Below are 24,585 nucleotides of genomic sequence, written 5' to 3' on the forward strand. Positions count from 1 at the left end.
CAAATGGAACTATATTGCCATTCTCATCTGTGCACACTGAATTATAACTATTATTTGTTTTCTTTTTTTTAAGTTAAAAAATGAAAACTTTTCATTTAAGTATGTCTTAGAAAACTAGCAATGCGCTATTTAAGAATACTTAATATTGTTTAACACTTCATCTTGGAACATTTCAAAACTCTGTATATAGTTCAAAATACTTTTAACGCTAAAGTTTTTCTGTACATTTAAGAGAGGTTCTTATTGTTAAATTTAATTAAGACCCCTATGCTTCAGCAGTCGTTCTTAAAGAATTTGTAGAAAAGTCAAATTTTAGCGTAAAGACCGAGGTTTTGACGAGGGGACAGCCCCCTCATACACATAATAAATAATTTTGGTTTTATACGGGCAGATTTTCACATTGAGAGGGTTTTTTCTGGAGTTGAACTTTCCAGAGAAATTTTAAACGGGGGGGGGGCTGATTATATATATATATATATATATATATATATATATATATATATATATATATATATATATATATATATATATATATATATATATATATATATATATATATATATATATATATATATATATATATATATATATATATACAATTGGAAAATTGTTATTATTAAAATAATTCTAAATTTTTACAAGTTGCTATCACCAACTGTTTTAAACTGGACACTAAAAATCTTTATAGTCTGATAATATTATCATCAATATTAAGTTACCCTTTTCTTGTTGGGATTTTACACGTATGTTTATGCGATCCTAGATAGCTGAGTTAAGGTTATTGGATATTATAATCTGTTAATTGTTACTTTTCCGCAACTACTTTTAAATATTTTGTAAATAATTGGTCTGACTTATTATGTAATAACTATTCTGACTTCTGTTGAGTTATTTATTTCATTACATCATTTTATTGCGATCTCTTATATATTCATTATTTGAAAAAAACTACGTTTTCTAAAGAGTTAAAGAGGCTGAGTTACAAGGTCGAACCTTAAAACGTACAGGGATTAGGAGGCACAGTTGGGGGGCTACCACCCCCAAACCCCCGCTTTCGCAGCCTTTAAATATAAAAAAAAATTTCTTTAAACTGAAAGTAAGGAGCGACATTAAAACTTAAAAAGAACAGAAATTATTCCGTATATGAAAGAGGCTGTGCCCTCCTCAACGCCTCGCTCTTTACGCTAAAGTTTGACTTTCTCACAACTCTTTTTTTAAACAATAAAAACTTTAGCGTAAAGAGCGAGGCGTTGAGGAGGGCACAGCCTCTTTCATATACGGAATAATTTCTGTTCTTTTTAAGTTTTAATGTCGCTCCTTACTTTCAGTTTAAAGAAATTTTTTTTATATTTAAAGGCTGCGAAAGCGGGGTTTGGGGGTGGTAGCCCCCCAACTGTGCCTCCTAATCCCTGTACGTTTTAAGTTTCGACCTTGTAACTCAGCCTCTTTAACTCTTTAGAAAACGTAGTTTTTTTCAAATAATTTCTGCACGCTTTTGTACAGTTTATTACTTATTATTGCTTGACTAACGGTTAGCTGATCGTGTCAGGAGTTAAAGTTGGGGGGCTGCCGCCCCCCAAACCCCCCGCTCTTGAATATTCTTGTGTTAAGGCTTTTAATTCCTGAATACTCAAATCACGTCGTACAGGGTGCCTCCTAATCCCTGTACGTTTTAAGGTTCGAACTTGTGACTCAGCCTCTTTAACAGCCCCCCAACTGTGCCTCCTAATCCCTGTACGTTTTAAGGGTCGACCTTGTAACTCAGCCTCTTTAACTCTTTAGAAAACGTAATTTTTTTCAAATAATTTAAAAAAGAAACTGAGTTTCTTTTCAAAGTATATAAAAAAGTTGCTCTGATGGTGAATCGAACCCGAGTTTTCCGCCTGAAAGTCTGAATCTCAGCCGCTGGACTATACAAACACAATAGTAATTGTTGTTTAGCAAATAGAAGGTATTTTCGACGCAAGCAAATTCCCAAAAATCTTGATATGTGGTTTTTGGAAAACAGGGAAGGAGTGATCAGATTGAGCTGAAATTTCGACGATAAGCTCCCAGGCCCCAGGAAAGCTTATCCTCTAAATTTCAGCCCTATCAGACAAAGTTAACGGTGATGTTGTGGAGGGAAAAATTAACCTGCGCTAATATAGGAAAACGAGGCTTTTCGTAAATGTAAATTCGGGGGATAATTTTTTCGGTCTGAAAATATCAAAAGGCCCTAACAGGTCGAATTCTGCTTTGAATGAGTCCTCATTCAACCGGATCCGTTGCCAACTGTGGCCTGTAGGCGTGGCTAACAAAAAAAAAAGAACTGAAGTTTAAGTGGCTATATTTGGTTTTTTGAAAACAGGGAAGGAGTGATTGGATTGAGCTGAAATTTCGAGAATAAGCTCCCGGGCCCTAGGAAACCTTAACCTCTAAATTTCAGCCCAATCAGACAACGTTAAAGTGGGGCTGTGGTTGGAGGGTCCAAACTTCCGGCCCAGTTTACCCCATGAAGATAAAGTCGGAGGAAGATGAAATTTTGCAAGTTTCTTAGTTTGAGCTTGGGCTACAAAATGCAATTACCGCCGTCTCTCTGCGACCTCTAGGACCTGAAATCGCTTAACATTGTGGTGGGTCGCCTCTTTATAGAGGCACAAGTGTGCCTCCTTGATATATAACGTCAACCTAGAAAGAATAAGTAATATTGTATCATAATGGCACGTTCAAAATAAAGTAATAATCTTCTAGCTATAAGTCTGGTAAAAATATATACAACGTGTTTTATTAATTATACAGTAACTTCAAAAAGTTTTTCTAGAAAACATTTTGTTTCGTCTAATTAGTTAAATCTATATCCGGAGAAATACAATTTTTCTTTGATCTCCAAGTTCTCCTCTTCGCTATTTTCTTGCAGTAACTCCGGATGTTTCAGCACATCTATCATCTAGAAAAGGAACAGATATTTAGTCTAGAAAGGAATGATCTATTATATTTATAATATTAGATATTTAGATATTAGATACTATTAGATAATATAATATAATATTATCCATGATTGTGCTTCTATGAAAATATGATCTTTTACACGATTTTTCTTTTTTCAGTATAATCTTAAGATATATTATCAAGGCCGTATCCAGGGGGGGGGGGGGTTACCCCGTTTGATAATATTTGCTCATTTTGTAATACTAAGGCGGGAGCGCATTTAACTTGGCTATCAGCATCCTCATATACCGGCTCTTTTTATAGATAATAAGATAAAACTGACTTTAAAAATGAAATATCACTAGGCCTGAGCCTGATTTCCCGAATCTTCATATTTGGGTCAACATGCAAAATCATTAAAAACAGACCTAAAACTTGAAAAAAAGGAAAAATAATTCCGGTTTTCAAATAATAATTATTTTAATTATTATTAGCAATGCATAAATCTTTTGAAATTATGAATATAAAAACTTAACCTATACTATATACTATATAATAATATAATAATATACTATAGTAATAATATATATATATACTATAGGATGATATAATATAATATATTAGATAAGATAATATAATCTAATATAACATTAGATACTATTATATTTAGTCTCAAAGTTAATACACATGTCATAGTACATTAATTGATAAGTCTTGTAATTTTTACAAGCAATATGGTATATACAAACTTTATCTTTACATACGCCTAATATATAAGATCATAAATTCCATATAGAACCCTAGAAAATTTTTATTTGGGTTCAATAAGACTGACTCTGGGGAAGACTTTTTATATTTAGGTAATTTACCTTAATTTTTTATATTTGATTCAATTTAAAACCTTTCCCTAGGATTTAAAAATAGATGACATATACAATACGTTTTCCTGTTTTTTTCAGAATATTCTTGAACAGTAATCCTAAATTTATTCAAACGCTCCCAGACTATTATATCATTAGTATTTTTTACTATTTTTTATTATATCATTTTTTACTATATCAAACAAACATAACGTTAATCAAGCCATTACCAAAAATACATATTAAAATGAATCAAACAGGTATTAATTGGAAAACTCAATTCAACTACCGTATGTATTATGCTATTATGTTTCGTATTAACGAGTTTCAAAAAATTCGCAAAAGTTAACAAAAAAAAAAAAAAACATTTTTATAACGGAATCACTGTTACTGGGGGATTAACAATCAACTATTGATTCTAAATACAAACTATAAGATGGTAAAATTGGTGACATTTAAGGCATTTATGTTTGTGTCAATATCAAAGCAGCACAGAAAATTAGTATTCAACAATTTTTTTTACAATTCAACATTAAAAAATTAACCTCTTAAAACTGTGTTTTAATTCAATTCTTTCTTTACAACAATCTTCCTCTATAATTGATAAACAATATATTTGCAAACTAGCAACACATTTAACAAGGGCAAATGCAAAATTAATAAATTAAATGGTATTATTGAATTTTAAAGGTATATCTACTTTTTTAATATCAATTTTTCATTTTATTATAATAAAATACAACAAATTTTATTTAAAATACTCGATACCTAGATATCTAGATTGAAATGTGTGCCACTATTATACTTGAATATGGCTATAATCATGGAATTAATTTACTAAAGCAGCAATATACCTAGACATTACTTTTAATACATTTCAGAGTTTTTCTTTCCGAGACTAGAATATTTAAAATAAATCTCAAGTGACTTATTAAGTAGAAATATGTCACTACTTGACAAGTATTCGTCCTGTGAATGTTTTGAGTTAATGATGATTTTCTGACAGCGTTGGCTCAGAAAATTAATGCTACTATCGAGGTCAAACTCGGAATTCCGTTTTACGTTCGCTTTTCAAAACCAAACCCCCATCACGGGATCCAAATTTTCATAATTAATTTCCGTTTAAAGCGTCGACTTAAATCTTTATAATCATTCCACTAGACATGTCCAGTGACGATTGCATTTAAATTTGTTAAATAATTAAAACGATCAAACAATAATGCACTAACCCATTCAGCCTTGTGCTCCCTCTGCTGAATCATTGTCCTTGTATTTAATTTTTCAAAACTTTGGTTCGATATGAACCAAAGGTTCATATCAAACCTTTTATCGAACCAAGGTTCGATATGAACCAAAACTTTGGTTCGATATATCTTTTTCGCAGCCACTCCTCTTCATTCATTTTGACTGCTGCAAAATGAAATTGAGTTGTTATTTATGTACTAAATGAATAATCTTCCTTTTATATTAAGGGGATATAAATAGGTAATGTACATAACCTAACAATTGAGATAGGAATTAGATTTGTAATTCCAATTAACAGTCTGTTTAGGGAGGTCTAAAACAAATGAAATTTAACGTTTTGTTCAGTTTCCTCAGCGTTCACCCCCTCTCCAAACTGACAGGAATATTGACAACCTGAGGTAAATAATGAGTTATGTCATGCCAAGTTTGAAACAAATAGGAGAGAGTGTAATTATGAGTCTTTTATGCACATAATTTAGGCTGGAACTCGACCATTACAAAAAGTTTCATATCACTCAAATATTATACTTCAATTAAATAAATTGTTCTAATTTATTCGTTTCTTATATTGTTCCAAACATATCAACCTGTCACACTTACATATAGAACAAAAATAAAAACATTATATCTTATTTTAGCATTAGTTATAAATCTATATTTGCATTATTTCTTACTTATGCATATTGTATTTGTACATATAATTTATTTAATTTTTTATCGGAAATAGAGCAAACCTTTATTCTGTAATCAGGAATATATTTTATAGTGTTATAAGAAGTTGTACAAAGAGAAAACTCATGACTAGGAAGATTTATTTCCCTGACCGAGAGATATATTAGAGACAGAATTAAAGCAGCACAAATGATTAACCCCTAGATTAGTGATAATACATTTTCTTAAAGTCATATGTTATGCTATAATTAATTTAGTATGCATTATAAAAGTATTTGGGGATAATGGTAATGTATAAGGATTTCTAATAACACTCTCATTAAACCCGTTTCAAGCAAAAGCTCCAAAAATAAACGAGGGAATTATTAAAATATATACTTTCTTTCAGTGGGAGACAAATTCATTTATTTAAGGAGAACTTTTGAAATTAAAAAGAATGTAGATGAAATTATAAAGAGGAACAATGTGCTTGTAAGTAGGATAAGTAATTGTTCTTTGCGCTTATATTCCTCGCCTGCATTCAGTGAGCTGTATATGTTTTGGGCCGATCGTACCGCGTCTTCTTTTTGGAGGAAGATCCTCCATCTTTCGCTATCCAGGTTTCCTGTCGCAATTCATCTTGTTTAGTTTCAAATACCCCTCTGTGTTTTCTCTAATGTTTTTTTTTCTAAGTAAAATTTTCAAAGCTCCCACCTAAAAAAAATTGATTAAAAATTAGTCCAGTCAAATATATATAAATATGAAAGTAAAGGTTGAATATAATAATTCTATTGGATATGAATTATAAATATCGATAACATTCCATATTATAAACTACTTTAAAATCAAGCTGTAACATAAATATGACAATTTTTAATTTAACAGGTTTATATAGACCATAAAGATAACTATATAATACAGTTACAAAATTTAAAGGTTTAATTTATAAACTTTCAACAATAAGAAATGCTACTACATTAACTAACATTAAAGAGACACTTCATTTTATCACATTACAAAATAAGATGAAACATGGACCAAATTATATATGACATAAAAAATGAAAACGACATCACTTATTAAAAATGAAAACAAATTTATTTTGCAAACATAAAATATAATGTTAAACAAAATTAAAAGAAACATATAATATAATATTCATAGATTTTCTTGCCTTGATCTTAAGGAAAAAATTACCTGCATTAAGAAACTCTTGCACAGAAAATATTGTACAAAACAGGTACTCAACATCTATAATTCGGCCTCTTAAAGATTGTTCTCAACAGATTCCTGTTTTGTCCACCGTTTGCTTCTCACCTCCAGCAATGAAACAATATTGGTCTGCTTAATTGCAAAAAAGAAATTCAATAACATATAACGTTGGTTTATCTTTTTTTTTTTTTTTTTTTTAATTATGGTGCCACCCAGGTTTTGTATTTATTGGCTAGTTTTTATCCCCAAACCCTTTTTTGCATATATAATAATTAATATGATACGTAATTATTTATGGTACTCATATGATATAGCGCCGACCTAATATTCTTCATCTAATTACAACCTGTTACTCTCACGCTCAATCTTAAAGGAATATACGTAAGTATGATTAAAATTTAACACTTTAGAAACAAATTTGGGCTATATATTTGCACAATGGGGGTGGAGGGGGGGGGGGGTTAGTGGCTCTAAATGTCTAATGTATTAAGTACAATTATTTTGCATATTATGAAGCAAGAATTGTTTTGTAACTTCACACTGTTCAAATATTTTACCCCCCCCCCCCCCTAATGTGCAAATACATAACCCTAATTATATCTCCAATCAATTCTGTCACTTCTTTTTGTCTTGTCTAACGCTAAGCTAAAAAAAACTAACGGGAAAAAACGGTTCTACATTGTGTCAATGGATGAACAACTTGAATGGTCGGCGTTATATCATACAAGTACCTTATTTAGTTTTTTTTTCTTTTTATTGCTTAGTTTGACAAGTTTTGTTTCCATTTCTTAATTGATATTTTCCTGTTTAATTGTTAACTGCAAAATGGTTATAAATTGTCATTTTTCGTTTTCTTTTTGGTGGCCTTTTTCCAATTTTGGTGTTAATTTTTCCTATTTTTAACCCGAAATTCAAATACAACCCTTCGAAGCTTGTCAGAGCGATTAATTGAAATAAATGTCGTATCTTCCTTTATTAGTGTATTTTAGTCTAAATTTAGACTTCATTAAATATTAGGCAAAGTCAAACACATATAAAGAAAATAAATATAAATTTTAACCATATGTAAATTTATTGAAGTAACTTGATTTAAAATATTTCTTAGTTTTCTTTGTTTCTCTACATTCAATGATTGCCCTAATTAGAATCTATGATTCTATGAAATATGTACTAATTATGCATCAATTGGCTTCGAATTGCATATCAAATACTGTACCAATTAAATATCATTTGGCTTCGAATTACTGAAAAAGTGATTTAGGTCACAACTTACTCGAATTTTCATTGTCACGTCTCTTTTGCCAATTTCTTCCATTTGGACAAGTACTTGGTCGTGATTTTCTAATTTTACATAGTTTAGCACTTTGGTAAACAGACTTACCTCAAATTCAGCTTTGTTCATCTGGAATATATCATTAGCATAGATTAAACAGTAGCTGTGGTAAAATAAAAAATTCCAATTTAAAATAATGTAACAAAAATTAGTGAATAGTCGATATCGTATATTAAATAATAACGCTAGGATAATTAAATTATAAAATAATAATAGCATTAAATAAATAAAAATAGTAACGGAAAGGTATTCAATGTGGTATCATCCTACATAACATAAGGAATTAATTATTTACTTTTAGGATACGATAATCGTTTTATAAAATGTAAAATCATGCGTTACGTCCTATAGGAATTTACTACCGCACGGTGCTGCTTCCACCATAGTCATTACACTGACCTTTGCAAAAGTTTTTTTCTTATCCTTAATATTAAATAAAAAAAAACATATTTTTTCAACTGAAAGTAAGGAACAACATTAAAACTTAAAACGCACAGAGATTACTACGTATATGAGAAGGTTCACCCCTTCTTCAATACCTCGCTCTTTACACTAAAGTTTGAATTTTGTTCCAATTCTTTAAGAATGACCCCTGAATCACAAAGGCCATCTAATTAGAATAAATAGCTCTTTTGAAAGAACTAAAAAAAAACTTTAGCGTAAAGAGCGATGTATTGACGAGGGGGCCAGCCCCCTCATATACGGAATAATTTCTATTCGTTTTAAGTTTTATCGGGTGACTTTGGGAAAAAAAGAGCATGGGAGGGGGCCTAGTTACCCTCCGGTTTTTTTTATCACTGTAAAAGGGCACTAGAATTTTTAATTTCCGTTCAAATGAGCACATTCGCGATATTCTAGGACCACTCGTCACCATACGATCACCCTTGGAAAAAAAACATGCATCTGTGATTTTTCTTCTGGCAAAAAACACAAAATTCCACATTTTTGCAGATATGAGCTTGAAACCTCTAAAATAGTGTTACCGCCTTTTTTCAAAAATAATGCAAATTTTATGAGGCTCGTAACATTTGATAGGTATAACTAAACTTTATGAAACTTATATATTTGTAATCAGCATAAAAATTAAATTCTTTTGATGTATCTATTGGTATCAATTCCGTTTTTATAGTTTCGGTTACTATTGAGCCGGGTCGTTCCTTACTTACAGTTAGTTACCACGAATTGCTTGATAATACCAGGAAATTCTTAGCCGTCCCAATTGAGTGAAACTCTGAAAGATTGTTCCTGCTTTATGATGTTATCTATAACAAACTTGTAGCCCTTGGTCAGTATAAGCTATTGCCTAGGTTGAGGCTATGAAAGTAGACAAGCCATTCTAAACCATTCATTAATTCCAAGCATCTGGAAAATCTTTCCCTTTTATTACAGCATGAATATGCAGAAACTAGCGAGTTTATAAAGCTTTTAATGCTGTAATACATGTTGGCAGCATGAACTAGAAAGTCTCTGAGAGGTATGTCTTCTGCTTGCGGAAACACCTATGTGAAACCATGTTTTCTTGCAAATGAGACGGATGGTTTGACATTGTCACTTACCTTAAGGTAGGGACTTTCTTTGAAAAAAATGTCATACTTTGGCCTGCAGCAACCCTTACAACAGCTTGTTTATAGCCTAAACCTTCTTCAGTTGTTTCTAGAGGGTATTTCAAACGCACTTTTGTCTTCTCTTTCCTTGGCATCTTGTGATGTCTTTTTTGCAAGCTAGAAAAATTGTATAATATGAATATTATAGTACTAGGTAATATTACTACTATCGCCATGCAGTTCATAAAAAATGTTAGATCTTGCAAAGACAAAAGAGACAAATCTCGTCTCTCATCTTCCCGAAGCAAAAATTGCCGAGTAAGGTCCTGGCTCGTTTTATTTTACCCTTAATATCTTTTATACATGTCTTGCAGGACAAGAACATCTTTTGTCTTCTCATGAATATTTTCATGTCTCCTAAATGTCATTGATCCAGTGTCCCTGTTTCAATCTTTTTTTGTAACATCACGGACCAGGAAGTCCTGCCATCTTCAATCAAATTCGGTATAGATGACACATATTTGCATAATAGATGTCCCTGCTTATTCAGCAATCATCAGGCACAAAAAAACATCACAAATGCGAAACTGATATTCAATCTCTCTTGATTTCCGGGAATAATTCTAAGTCTCCGCTGTTATAGTAACGTTGAACCCAAAAATGAGCAGAATTTGTTCTGACTGGGAGTGGGACTGCCCTTCCTTATCCCAACCTCCACCTTTTGGTTGTAAAAAGCTCGAAGGATGCTCAATTGATCAGGAATTGAGAGCTCAAAATATTCGTCTAATTAGCTTCGTCGAATCTTCGTATCAACTCAGGCTGCTTTATGGCCAAGTCTTGAAGGGGAAACAAGAAAATCACCAACTCTAGGAGTTATCATTGAAGAAGATTTTACAAAGAACTTGAAGCTAATATTTGAAAACCAATTAATTTGACATCTAACATGAAAGTTATTGTGCAGATACAAGTACCCGGATATGGTATTTTTCCCCCCAAAAAAGATCATAAAATAAATATATCCAGAATTTCTAATCAAAATAATCTTTACAGAGCCTAAAACACTTCAGTAACCTTTCTTTCGGAATGTATGTCATAAGGTACGTCCAAATACTATGGCTATAATAACTAGTATAAATATATCTAAAATTAAAGGTTGTGCTCCTTTATTACTCCCCATAAGATTGGTTCACCCCCCCTTCCTTAAAAAAATGGAGAATATAATAAGATTTTAATGATGTGAAAAATTTCAAAATCAACAGAACTTTTGGTTATACAAATGCCAAGGACAAAAACCGTTGACAATTGTTGAAAACCACTGCCCATATTGCAATCCTGGGTACAGCATTAGTTGAAGCATGATACAGGGAAAAAACCCTGAAAACCAGGAATATTTCCAAGATAGTTAAAATAACAGCAACACACTAATTTCAAATGCAGACTCCATTAAAGGAAGATCAATGCCCCAAGTCAAACTATAATCACATAATGATAATGAGCCAACATTTATGGATGATGTGTCTCCTTCAGTAATTTAACGTCCTACTTGTGCTCAAGAAGCCCTAATTAAAAAAAAGAAAAATCACAATTTTTACTCTGATAGACCTTTTTACTCTGAAAGTTTATACGTAATCTTGTTTTTACCTACAAATTTGACTATGACATGGCTTGAAAGAAAGGCTCTTTTGGATTTATTTTCTTTCCACCCCGTGTGTCCTAAGACCTCTCTTATCACCGCATGTAATATAGCTATGGATTAGATTTATATATTTTACGATTATTTATTATTCAGGAATCATTCATTAGAATTAATTAGAAAATAATACGCATTTTAAATTGCTAAGGCAGACTTAAATGAACTGTAAGTCAGTTGCCTTATGGTGCCTCTTCCTAACTTTATGCCATGTTTTTGCGTCTCTAAGAACTAATATGTAATGCGATTAGTGACATTTTACTGGGAAAAAGCCATTTCAAGAAAAAATCTCTTGAGCAAATATATTTCATAATTCACTTGAAAACCATACCTACGATTGATTTTGATAGATAAAAAAGGATAAACATCCTCCGGAGCCATTGCTGGCGCAAACGGCATCGAATCGACGTTTCAGTGTCAGTTTTTTTTTGTTTTTTTCAAACAGTTCGTGGTAACGAACTGTAAGTAAGGAGCGACCCGGCTCAATGGTAACCGAAAGTCTTTAAAAAGGAATTTTGATACCAATAGATACATAAAAAGAATAAGATATTTATTTTGACTTAAAATATATAAGTTTCATCGAGTTTAGACTTACCCGTCAAAAGTTACACGCTTGAGAAAATATGCATGATTTTCGAAGACAGGGATAAAGACCCCCTTAATGCTATAGACCCTCAACGAAAATCACACCATCAGATTCAGCGTATCCGAGAACCCTACTGTAGAGGTTTCAAGCTCCTATCTACAAAAATGTGGAATTTTCCATTTTTTGCCAGAAGAAAGATGACGGATGCATGTTTATTTGTTTTTTTTTTTTTTTGTTTTTCTTCCCAGGGGTAATCGTATTGACCCAGTGGTCCTAGAATATCGTAAAAGGGCTCATTGGAACGGAAATAAAAGTTCTAGTGCCCTTTTTAAGTGACCAAAAAAATTGAGGGCAACTAGGCCCCCTCCCACGCTCATTTTTTTCCCAAAGTCACCCAATTAAAATTTTGAGATAGCCATTTTGTTCAGCATAGTCGACAATCAAATAAATATGGCTTTTAGGATGACTTAATCCCCCACAGTTCCCAAAGGAAGGGCTGCAAGTTATGAACTTTGCCCATTGCTTACATATTGCATTGGTTATTGGGAAGTATACAGACATTTTCAGAAAGGATTTTTTTTCTGGTGGGGGGGGGGCTGGAGGAGGGGGTTACTCGGGAGAATATTTCCGTGGAGGATATTTCTTCGGGGTAAGGTACATTTTTATGAAGAGGGCGCCGGATTTCCAAGCATTATTTAAAAAACGATCAGAAATTAAATTAAAAAAACAAGGTTTTTCAATTGAAAGTAAGGAGCAATATTAAAACTTAAAACCAACAGAAATTATTAGGTATGTGAAGGGGCTCGCCCCCAAGTCAATACCTCGCTCTTTACGCTACAATTTTTTTTAGTGCTTTCAAAAGAGCTCTCTGTTCTAATTAAACGGCCTTTGGTATTCGGGGGTTTGTGAGTTAAATAAAATTCAAAATTTTTACGTACAGAGAATGGTATTGACTAGGGGAAAATCCCCTCATATAGGTAATGACATTTACGAAATACAAAAAAAAAACAATAAAAAAAAACAAGCGATACGGCTCAATAGTAATCGAAACTTTTAAAAACGGAATTTTGATGTCAATAAATGTATGAAAAGAATGGACTTATAATGCTGATTCTAAATATATAAATTTTACTAAGTTTAGTATTACTCATCTAAGGCTACGAGCCTGAGAAAATTTACCTGATTTTTTAAAGAGGGGGGAAACATCCCCTACTAGTGAAAGAATTTTAATGAAAATCACAACGTCAGATTCCGCGTATCAGAAAACCCTATTAAATAGGTTTCATGCTCATATCTGCAAAAATCTGCAACTTTGTATTTTTTGCCAGAAGAAAAATATACGAATATAGAAGTTCGTTACGTAAGTTAATTTGTAAATAAAGTCAGAACCAAATTTAGAGACAGCCATTTAGCAAAAGAAAAGTTAAAATTTTTATGCAAATTTTGTTTACGTATTCAATGACGGTGAGCCAAAATAAAAGCTGCATTAACTAAAAAACGATCAGAAATTAATTAAAAAAAACAAGTTTTTTAAACTGAAAGTAAGGAGCGACATTAAAACTTAAAACGAACAGAAATTATTCCGTATCTGAAAGGGGCTGTCCTCTCCTCAACGCCTCGCTCTTTACGCAAAAGTTTGACTTTCTCACAACTCTATTTTTGTTAAACAATAAAAAACTTTAACGTAAAGAGTGAGGCGTTGAGGAGGGGACAGCCCCTTTCATATACGGAATAATTTCTGTTCGTTTCAAGTTTTATTGTCGCTCCTTACTCTCAGTTATAAAAACTTGTTTTTTTTATTTAATTTTTTTACAAGGACGAGTAGCAAGCTTGTCGCACAACCTTGCTGCGTCGGAGATCAAACCCCGGGCCCTGTATTGCCAAGAAGAGTGTCCATCTACTGTGCTACAACAAGGTGATTCAATTTGATGAACAGATTATTTTTTGGTCGAGCATACCAGAGCAGTCCTAAAAATGGTGGAAACTTATAAGACTAAAAAGTGGTGTTAGTGAAGTAGAATATAAAAATCACCAACGCCATCTAACAATTTTTTAGTTTTGTTTGAAACAAATTGTTCCATACTTTTTTATAAGGCACTTTAAAATGCAGAAGAGGGTAAAGAAAGCATAATTCTGTAGCCATTAGGCACATCAGTAGCCTACTGTTGACATTTTAGGGTCAACTAACCTGTCTAACCTACCAGAATTTTCCTAAGCTAACCCAGGCCCACTTTGTGCTGAGTGTATTCTGACTTAAAATAATTCTTGAAAATAAAAAAAATCATGATTAATTATCAAAGATAATTTCGTAAACCACATTGTCCTGTAATAACAAAGAACAAAAACTAACGAAATGAATATCGGGAATGGGGTTTATTAAGGCTTACGAAAATACTGGTCAAAATAAGACGAATATTTCGGGAGGGATTATTCGGGTTTCTCGGAAATACTTTGGGTTTAGGGTTCCGAATGACTTGTCTCGTTTCGTCCGATGTTTTCGTTGGCCTTATAAATCCATAATTTCTTTAATATTTATTCTTTGTTGATTAAATTATTACTTAGAGAGAAATTTCAGCTTTAATCCTTGTGTACTACAGATTAATCTTATCAAATTTCTTAATTTCTTTTAAATTTTCATTATTTGTAATTAAGGCGACGAGAGCTTGTATTGAAAATTTTGCAAGTGTTGGAGTGAGACAAACTCTGATTGCATGCAATGGCACTATTCGTCAAAATGTATGGAGGGGAAAATATGTTATTAAAATTTCAGGGTGGGGTCAATTTTATTGCTTTTCCTGATTTTTTTAATGAAAATAAAAATACAGGCATTTTTTAATGAAAATACCCCAAGAAAGCGTATTTTCAAAATCTTCCGGGATAGGGGGTAATAGGCAGGACAAATACATCCCTTGACTCCTTTTTCCAACTGATGACCTGATTTTAAGCTTGGATACAGTGTTCAGAACGTACTAGAAGTAACTCATAAAACAAAAAAAAATTATTTTAGATTCAAGAACCTTACACATCACACATAAAAAAAATTTAACGCATAGCGTGCAATAAAAGTGGGTGAAGATTTTCTAGATGTTTTCCAGAGAAAGTGCTTACGGATTGTTTTGGGTAATGACTGTATTTCAAACAGTAAACTGTACAGAAAATGTGGTCCAATCCCACTTTCTAAGAATATAATAAGAGAAACGTTGAGATGGCTAGGGCACGTTCTGCAGGTGTAGGATGAAGCTTGTTGAAGATTTTCCTTTTTGACCAACCATATAGGGCTAAACGTAGAGCAGGTTGTCCATGGTTGGGGTGGGAGTATGTCGTAAAGAAAGATTTAAGGAAAATGAAAAATTCCTGGGAGGGTGTAAGGAAGGAGGCTTTGAAGAGATTAGGATGTAGAAGGAGCGTGTTTAGCTGTATTGGCCTCAGGTGACTTTTTGCTGTGGTGAATGGTTAGTAGTATTAGTAGAAGTAGCAGTAGTAGAGTAAACGTTGGTGATTAAATAAGTTATCACAAGCTAAAACCACTGTAACCATAAACCATTCTGTCAGATGTTATCCAACATGCTTTGAAAACATGCCTTAATGCCAAAAAAATCCATCAACAGTTTGCTCAAGAATTTTGAATTAAACAATTTTTCTCAAATAACAACACAAACTAGATATATTTTGAACACAAATAAGCTTGAATAGCTTGAATATCTTAAATAGCTTGAATATATTTTTACGATTTAGAAGCTTAATTATATTTACGTTTGAACAAGCAAAAATTGTTTCTTAAATATAGTTGTAGCTATACCTTTTTTTTCCTGGGTCAAATTTGGTACTTCCCTTGAAAATCAGTCTTTTTAGCATTAAAAACAAATTTATATTAGCGATTGAACAGTCAAAGTAAATACGGATACTTTTTTTTATCTGGGGGGGGGGGGGGCAACTCAGAAAAAAAACAGGTATACTTTACGAATGTAAAGAATTTTGAGGTTAAGTTCAAAGAATCTTAAGATCCTCCCCTCTGCTTTCCTGCCTGGCTCAAAGTAACTAAGTGATTTTGAATAAATACCAATTTATTTTTGCAACCACCTTTTGACGTGACTGACTTAGTTCTGACTTTAGCAAATCAGATATTACACCAAACGATTATAAGTCCTAGAAACTAGAAAATTTGTCATGAAACATTTGGAATGACAACCAGCCCTTGTACATATTAATTAAGAAAAAACTTTTTCTAAAAAAACAAGTTTTTCAAAGAAAAGTAAAGAGCTTCATTAAATCAAAAATGAGTAGAAATAGAGTAAAAAAATCTTCAAAGCATAAGACTATCATAAATCACCATCAAACTCAAAACGAGCATGTCAAACTCAAAACGAGCAAAAATTGACATGAATGGGGCTGATAACGCCCATGCCTTCTCAAGACTGAGTGTTCGTGGTATTTTCTGCTGGCACCAGTGTTCGTGGTATTTAGTCACCAGTGTTATACCGGTAGGCCACAACGCCACTGGCGTGATAATATACGGGTGTCACCACTTATTGGAGAGGAAAGCCCCGGCCCCAAAATATAATGTGATGCCGCGTCTACCACATCAGTTCTGCAAATATCGGGTTTGGTACTGCCCTATTTACAGTATACCCTGTCCCAGGGTATGATAACGTGATCAAGTGGTCAAATGGCCACTTTCTAAAGCCATATGTACCCTCCTTGGGTTACGGCTAGAAAATCTCTAACTCTCTCCTTGGAGGTAACAAACCTCCCTGTCAATATAATAATGACGGTACCACGTAGCTCTATTCCTACCCTACCTGGGTTACGGAAACTAGTACACAGTTTGTAGAAAATACCTTGCTTGTATTCTTCCAAAAGGGTCACAATAATCACACAAAAATACATCTCCCCGAATGGGGTCTAAACGCCAACTAAATCAAAATAATATTTTGTACACAACTGTTCATAGGGGCAGCATTCAACAGCAGCAACATTTAAAGAAATTTAAACTAAATTTCTTGTGTTATTATCTCAATTAATCAGTAGTTGTACCGAACGAATCGTGCTCAAATCCTCCTCAGGGCCATGTGGTGTTTCTTTTGAAATTTTCCCCATAGTAGAGTGCAGACGGTTTGTTATCATTGTAATATCCTTTCTTGTTTTTAGTTTTGTTTTAGTTTAAGTCTTATTCCAATAGGCAATGATTAGAAGTCCTAAAAAAAAAAGTCCCCCCAGATCCCACCCCAAATACCAGTGAAATTGATACCCATATTGGCTGGTCAAGCTCACTATCATAAAAGTTCACATGATAGCTCCGATTCTGAGAATAGGACAATGATCAGTGTAGGGGCAAATGTCACTATAAATGATGATAATGGGTTTCAAGAGGTCTAGAAGCTCTAAAAAAAAGAAAAAATCTCCCCAATAAAAAGCATTTCCCCTCTCCCTGCCCAAGATCCTCCCTCCCAAAACTTAGGAATGTACCTTACAATTTCTCCTATTACCCCCTTTGAAATAAAAAAGATTACTGCAATAAGAGTTGCAATTTTCAAACTGATAAAATCAATGTTTTCTATTAATGTTCACTGTGATAGATCTCTGCTAATAGCTGTCCAAGATAAAAAATCAGCAGACACAATAACTAATCTAAAATCCCTTCTGAATACCCTAATCAATGCATCTAAATGGAACCGAAAAGAATCCCCAACAAAAATAGTAGTTTATAATGTTCCCCCAGAATTACCCATTCAGGAGTTAAAAGAAGGGCTCTCAGATAGGGCTGGCAACACAATCCCAGTTGAAGATGTTACCAAACTTGGTAAACCTAACGCTAATGGCCTAAAAACAAGTAGATCCTTCTTATTTACACTGAAGGAAAAAATTAATATCCCAGAAAAGTTATTCCTATTTGGGCAAATCAAACCGCACAAGGAATACAAACCAAATCCTATCCAGTGTCAGAACTGTCTCAAACTGGGACACACAACAAACAAATGCAATGAAATTCTCCTAGAGTGTAGTAATTGTAAAGCATTCCATCGTAAGGAGTTGACAACTTGCAACAACACTCATCCTACATGTATCAATTGCAAAGGCCCACATGAATCTACCAATAAATCACTATGCCCTGCATATAAGAAAAGAGCACTAACACTACAAATAGCAACAGAGAAGGCCATTACATACCCATTTGCAGAAATGGAAGCAAATGATGCCCAATAATACCACATAAAGCCAGTAATGAACCAACCAAAACCCCCCAGTCAAACGCCCCCCCGGCCGCCCGTACCCCGTCTACAACACCCGCTGCTACGCCCCCGAGCGCCCATCCCGCTCAGACGGACTCGCCCCGACCACCCGCCTCCGTGTCCGGTGAGATGAGGTCAGCCTTGCCCTCTTTTTCAAGAAGAAAAACACAAGACTAACGACAATGAAATAATTCATTAACCAATTGCCGAGATGTGCAGCTACACAGGTCACTAACGAACGGATACTTTTCCATTATTGACTGCAATACAGCTCCGTGCGTTAATATGAATAAAATACAGAAAACAAAAATCACTACTTATTTGGCAAAAATTTATGTCCGTCATAGTATGCTCATTCAAGCAAAAAAAGATCTAGCTGTACTTTTAACAAAGCTAAACATTGATACACAGTCATATGAAAAATAAATCAACAACACAACACATATCAATACTCCAGTGGAATGTAAGATCACTCACAGAAAATAAGCTAAATGAACTAATATCTTTTATGAATAATAATTCCATTAATATTGCTTGTCTCCATGAAACTCATTCCACCCAAAATCAACAAATTAAGTCTCTGGGGTATACTATCCTGAGAAAGGATAGATCATCAGAGAGAAAAGGAGGTGGAGTAGCTTTAATAGTTAATAATAATATAAAATTCTGTGGCATCAACTTTCCAGATTTTGCAAATGATGTTGATGCAATTGGTATCAGTGTTTGGCTGAATAAAACAGGAACCTACATAATAAGCTTTTATATCCCTAATGGCCAAACTACAGATGCCGTGGATTTCTTTAATTATGTAAATAATTCTAATGTGTTAAAAAATATCATTATTTACAGAGACTTCAATGCCCACAGCCTTTTGTGGGGGAATAAGCCAGCAAATAAAGCTGGTAAATTGATTGAGCATATGACTTCAAATAATATTGAATTAGCTGTTGCTACCCCTCCAAACCTGAATACATATTTCAACCCCAAAAGTGGCAGATTCTCTACAATTCACCTACAAATTGTGTCGTTAAACATTTTGAATAAAAATTGTATAAATAAAATTGATAGTCAATGTACTGACCACTTTGCCATAGTTTGCTCCCTAAATGAACCTGCTGAAACCCGATCACACACCTCAAAATGTATCAATACTAAAGCAAATTGTTCTATGTTCTAAAATAAGCTAAATGATGAAATTACAAGTCTCACCCAAAATTCATGCATTTCAAACACAACAGTTGACACACATGCTGAAGTCTTGGCATCTTTACTAATAAATACAGCTAATCATGGTATTCTCAGGACAACACCCGAAAAAACCTTCCCTAAACACATTCCCATAGCATGGTGGACAAATGAATGCCAAAATAAATGGAGAACAAAAAAGGCAGCTAGGAGAGCATTCATAAAAAAACCATCACCTACTACATATTTAAAAAAATTACAAGCAGAATCTAATCTAAAAAGGACATATAATAGATGCTAAATATAAATACTGGAATAATTTTGCAAATAATCTCTCCAGAGAGACACATGAGCCAATTTTACATAAAGTCATAAGCCACATCTGTGGGAAAAAGACTTCCCCCCAACCCACTCCTGCATGAGCTTATACATAATAATATCCATTATGACAATGATAATGAAAAAGCTAAGCTATTTGAAACTCTATTTGTTAATAAGCTAACATCAAATAATCAAAGCAAAATATCCCCACTTCCTATGAACCCAAGTTACCAACCACGCCCAGGATCCGAATATATAACTAGTCCATTTTCAAGCCAGGAAATGAATAATGCAATACATCATATTAGAACCAAAACTAGCGGCAGCTATGACAATATACACCCTACATGGATAAAAAATCTCACCCCTTCATACAAACAGGAACTGCTAAACTGTTATAATCATGCTTGGGCATCTTCTATGTTCCCCAATATATGGAAATGTTCGTCCCTCCTACCAATCCTAAAGAAAAATAAACCCAAAGATAACCCTGAGTCCTACAAGCCCAAAATGATTACTCCTGTGATGGGGAAAATAATGGAGAAAATGGTCTATTACAGACTCCTCAGGTTTGTTGAAAAAATAATATGATCCCTCAAACTCAAACTGGATTCAGGAAACACCACTCCTCAACAGATGCTTTCATTTTGTTAACAAATGCAATAAAAGAATCATTCTCAAAAAATAATGTCCTAGTTGCAGCTTTCCTAGATTTTGAAGGGGCATATGACAATGTGAACCACCAAACCCTTTCAAACAAACTTGCAAACCTTTGACTACCCCCCAAGCTAGTATCTTTTATAAAATCTTTCATAGAAGTGCGAAGTTTCATTCTTTGTGTTGGTTCAGCCTCTTCGCCCCAAAAGACAATAACCAAAGGCCTACCTCAGGGAACAGTCCTCAGCTGCCTCCTTTTTGCCCTATATATCTGGGACATGAACCTCCCCCACACAAATTTACAATATGCTGACGAACTGCTAATATGGTCATCTGGAAAAATCTTTGAGATAGCACAGTCAAATCTGCAAAAGTCACTTTTCCAATTTGAAAAATTCTCTCAACATTCAGATTTACCCATTGCACCTAACAAGTCAAAAATAATCCAATTTCACCGAAAGCGGAACCATGTTAATGCAAAACTAACTCTAAATGGAACAACTACTCCAGAAGATAATCATATTAATTACCTAGGTCTCATGCTTGACCAAAAACTTAATTTCCACCTCCACATCACAAACACAATAATAAAATGCTATAGAAAAACAAATATACTAAAAAGACTTCTTTCCACACCCTGGGGGTGTAAGGAGAAAACCTTACTCCAGTTTTAAAAATCACAAATAAGACCCCATATTGACTATGGGCTCATCGTCTATGGTGCATGTGCAAAGACCCAGATGCAAAAAATTGAAACAACACAAAATGATATAATACGTCCGATATTTGGTCTTAGGAAACCCACAAACACCAAGTTTCTGCTTATGAAGAGTGCATTAACAACAATAAGGGAGAGACGTAGCTTTCTCTTGACAATACATCTTACAAAAATTGAATCAAATAGCTCACACACCCTACATAATTGGTGAAGAAATCCAGCCATGCATAGAGGCATTGCAGATGAGTATGCCAATATTCAGAAGAAGTTCCCTGTACCAGCAAAGTCTATCGCACCTATTGCTCCACAATCTCCAACTTTAAGTAGTTCCAGCTAAGTAATAAATACTGAGTTTTCAAATCATAACGAAGACCTAACCCCTATCTCTTTTTTCCAGAAAAATTTCTCTAATTTAATAAAGTTACCTATAAAAACCATTTCTAAATCTACGGCGACGTATACAAAATGAATGAGAAGGTAACAGGGGGTGCTTTCCTTCCTCACCTGAAAATTGCAATGGGCGAGAGATTATATAATAATGTATCTATAATGTTTGCTGAGTTAAAAGCCTTAATCATGGCATTATAACACCTTAAGAAAAACCAACCTTTCAGTGCAAATTCAAATAATATGATAATATATTCCGACTCTTTATCAATCCTTAAGTTGCTGGCCTCAGCTCCTCAGTATAATTTGGAAATTGACACTTATCATTGTCTAAGTATTATAGATAATCTTTCTTCAAGTGTCATAAGAACTTATTTTCAGTATATTCCTAGCCACTCTGACATAAGTGGAAATCATCAGGTTGATGAAATAGCAAAAATGCTATAAATATTGACCAGCCAAGTGGGAGACCAATCCCGATTAGAGATATTTACCGATGGAGGCTATCAGATATTAATTTTAATAAGAATAATCCTATCCTTTCCCAATAAGTAATTGTCTAAAATTTATCATGGAATTCGTTCTGGACCAAAAGAACTTAATTTTCTTGCCTTCTTGTACAATTTTTTCAATTCAAGGGGTTCAATCACCCTGTCCCCTATTTGCAGGAATTGCAATATGAATAATGAAACAATTGACCATTGCCTATTTGAATGTAATATGCTGACGTCTGCACAACATGCCTTGTTTTGTAAACTGTTAAAATGCTTCAAACACCACAAAATCTCACTATCAGCCAAGAGCCTAGCCAACTATACCTGCACACAGAGCATAGAAATCGACATCTACCATCTCATAATTGAACTCCTAGAGTCGAAAGATCTACTGAAAGATATCTGAAAGTATCTAATAATTATGAGGCAAACAAGCCAGTAGCCCTGTAGCCCACAGTGCCAAGCAAAAGGAAAAGGGCTAAATAGTACTACTGAAAAGCCCGCCTGCTGTTAAATAGAAGAAGAAGAAGTCCTAGAAACTAGAAAATTTGTCATGAAACATTTGGAATGACAACCAGCCCTTTTACATATTAATTAAGAAAAAACTTTTTCTAAAAAAACAAGTTTTTCAAAGAAAAGTAAAGAGCTTCATTAAATCAAAAATGAGTAGAAATAGAGTAAAAAAATCTTCAAAGCATAAGACTATCATAAATCACCATCAAACTCAAAACGAGCAAGTCAAACTCAAAACGAGCAAAAATTGACATGAGTAGGGCTGACAACTCCCATGCCTTCTCAAGACTGAGCGTTCTCAAGACTGAGTATTTTTTGCTGCCACCAGTGTTCGTGGTATTTAGCCACCAGTTTTATACCGGTAGGCCACAACGCCACTGGCGTAATAATATACGGGTGTCACCACTTATTGGAGGGGAAAGCCCCGGCCCCAAAATGTAACGTGATGTCGCGTCTACCACACTGGTTCTGCAAATATCGGGTTTGGTACTACCCTATTTACAGTATACCCTGTCCCAGGGTATGATAATGGAATCGAGTAGTCAAATGACCACTTTCTAAAGCCAAATGTACCTACCTTAGCTTATGGCTTCAAAATCTCTAACTCTCTCCTTGGAGGTAGCAAATCTTCCTGTCAATATAATAATGACGGTACCTCGTAGCTCTGTTCCTACCCTGCCTGGGTTACGGAAACTAGTACACATTTTGTAGAAAATACCTTACTTGTATTCTTCCAAAAGGGTCACAATAATCACACAAAAATATATCTCCCCGACTGGGGTCTAAACGCCAACTAAATCAAAATAATATTTTGTACACAACTGTTCATAGGGGTGGACCTTCGCTTGGCTCAGCCAATCATCACATTTCCCATTCAAAACCAATTCTACCTCTTAGCCTTATCTTTCAATAACTCCGAACCAGGAAGTACAAAAATAGAACTTACTTCAAAGCTTACTTATTGCGACGCCTCTAGCTTAGCAACGAGAATTTGACCTGTCTTTTGAAATTATACTATAAGCAAATGTAATTAAAAAAACGAAAAGAGGTCATTTATCTGATAGGAAAAGAAACAGGGGTGGAACCCCAACACTGAGCTTATGAATTCGGTCATTCACCTCACACTCTAGGCAGGTGGGCCCCCTATTAGGCTATAGATACTTGTTGGCTTGCAAGCTCAGGCTACTTCTTGGTAAACTCAACATTCTATTTATTATTTTGCTAGAGCAACTGCGGGCGAGCGAGCTCTGGCATGTGGGCGAGCTCTGTTAGGCTTTGGACTGGACGCTTATTTGCCTGCGTTTCCAAGAGTTAACGGTCTTGTGTCAATCCTAAAATTTGTTCAACCTGCCTGAGACTCTATACCTCTCCAAAAGCTAACAAACAAGTATTTGTCCAACTTCAGAATCATGGCTAATCCCACCGTTTTCCCAAGCCTTTTATCAAAAAACTGAGAAAACTATAAGTCTCCTCGTTTGCCTGCAAGTCCAGGGGACTTTTCTGTTATGTGTCAATCCTAAAACACGGTAGTCTGCCTGAGACTCTAAGCTGGCAAGCCTATTAGGCTTAGGTCACTTATTGGTCTTCGAGTCCAAGCAAATCCAGCCCCCCCCCCCCCTTTGCATGTAAGTCCAGTTGACATTGTCAGTCATGAGTCAACCCAAAAATCCCGATTATCCTTAAACTTCAATAACTATCTACCTTAGTTCTACCCTAAAATGGATGGATAGATGATAGACTATCTATCAACAAGTAAAACTGACATCATTTCTATACATTTCTCAAAAAGCTTACGCCAGCTGTGTCTCTCACTCAGACTATCTGTCTTGGCTTTTTCTCCTATCAGACATTGATTGATGGCAACTTGATTTTTATTCAAATCATTCAAAGCCCTCCAATAACTTTCGACTATTAAAAAGGGCACTAGAACTTCCTATTTCCAATCGAATGAACCCCTTTCAAAGTTCCTACGACAATTCCTTCTATACGAAGTGCCCTGGCCTAAACAAAAATTAATACATAGCTCTCACATCACTCTTTACTTTAGCAGCG

General features: G+C 34.1%; 1 long non-coding RNA gene across 1 annotated transcript in view; it reads right to left on the minus strand.

The window, feature by feature from the left end:
* Positions 1 to 2,655: 2,655 nt before the first annotated feature.
* The window catches only part of LOC148952808 (uncharacterized), a 44,935-nt gene continuing 23,005 nt past the window's right edge, over positions 2,656 to 24,585 (minus strand). The window contains exons 2-5 of the long non-coding RNA XR_016141674.1: positions 9,765 to 9,929; positions 6,861 to 7,004; positions 4,997 to 5,177; positions 2,656 to 2,926 (exon numbers count right to left, since the gene is read on the minus strand). This is a non-coding gene — a long non-coding RNA (uncharacterized LOC148952808). The remainder of the gene's footprint in view (positions 2,927 to 4,996; positions 5,178 to 6,860; positions 7,005 to 9,764; positions 9,930 to 24,585) is intronic.

Source organism: Artemia sp. Qi Xiang Cuo, chromosome 4, assembly GCF_049724085.1.
Source record: "Artemia sp. Qi Xiang Cuo chromosome 4, ASM4972408v1, whole genome shotgun sequence".
In the NCBI taxonomy this organism is placed as follows: Eukaryota; Metazoa; Arthropoda; class Branchiopoda; order Anostraca; family Artemiidae; genus Artemia; species Artemia sp. Qi Xiang Cuo.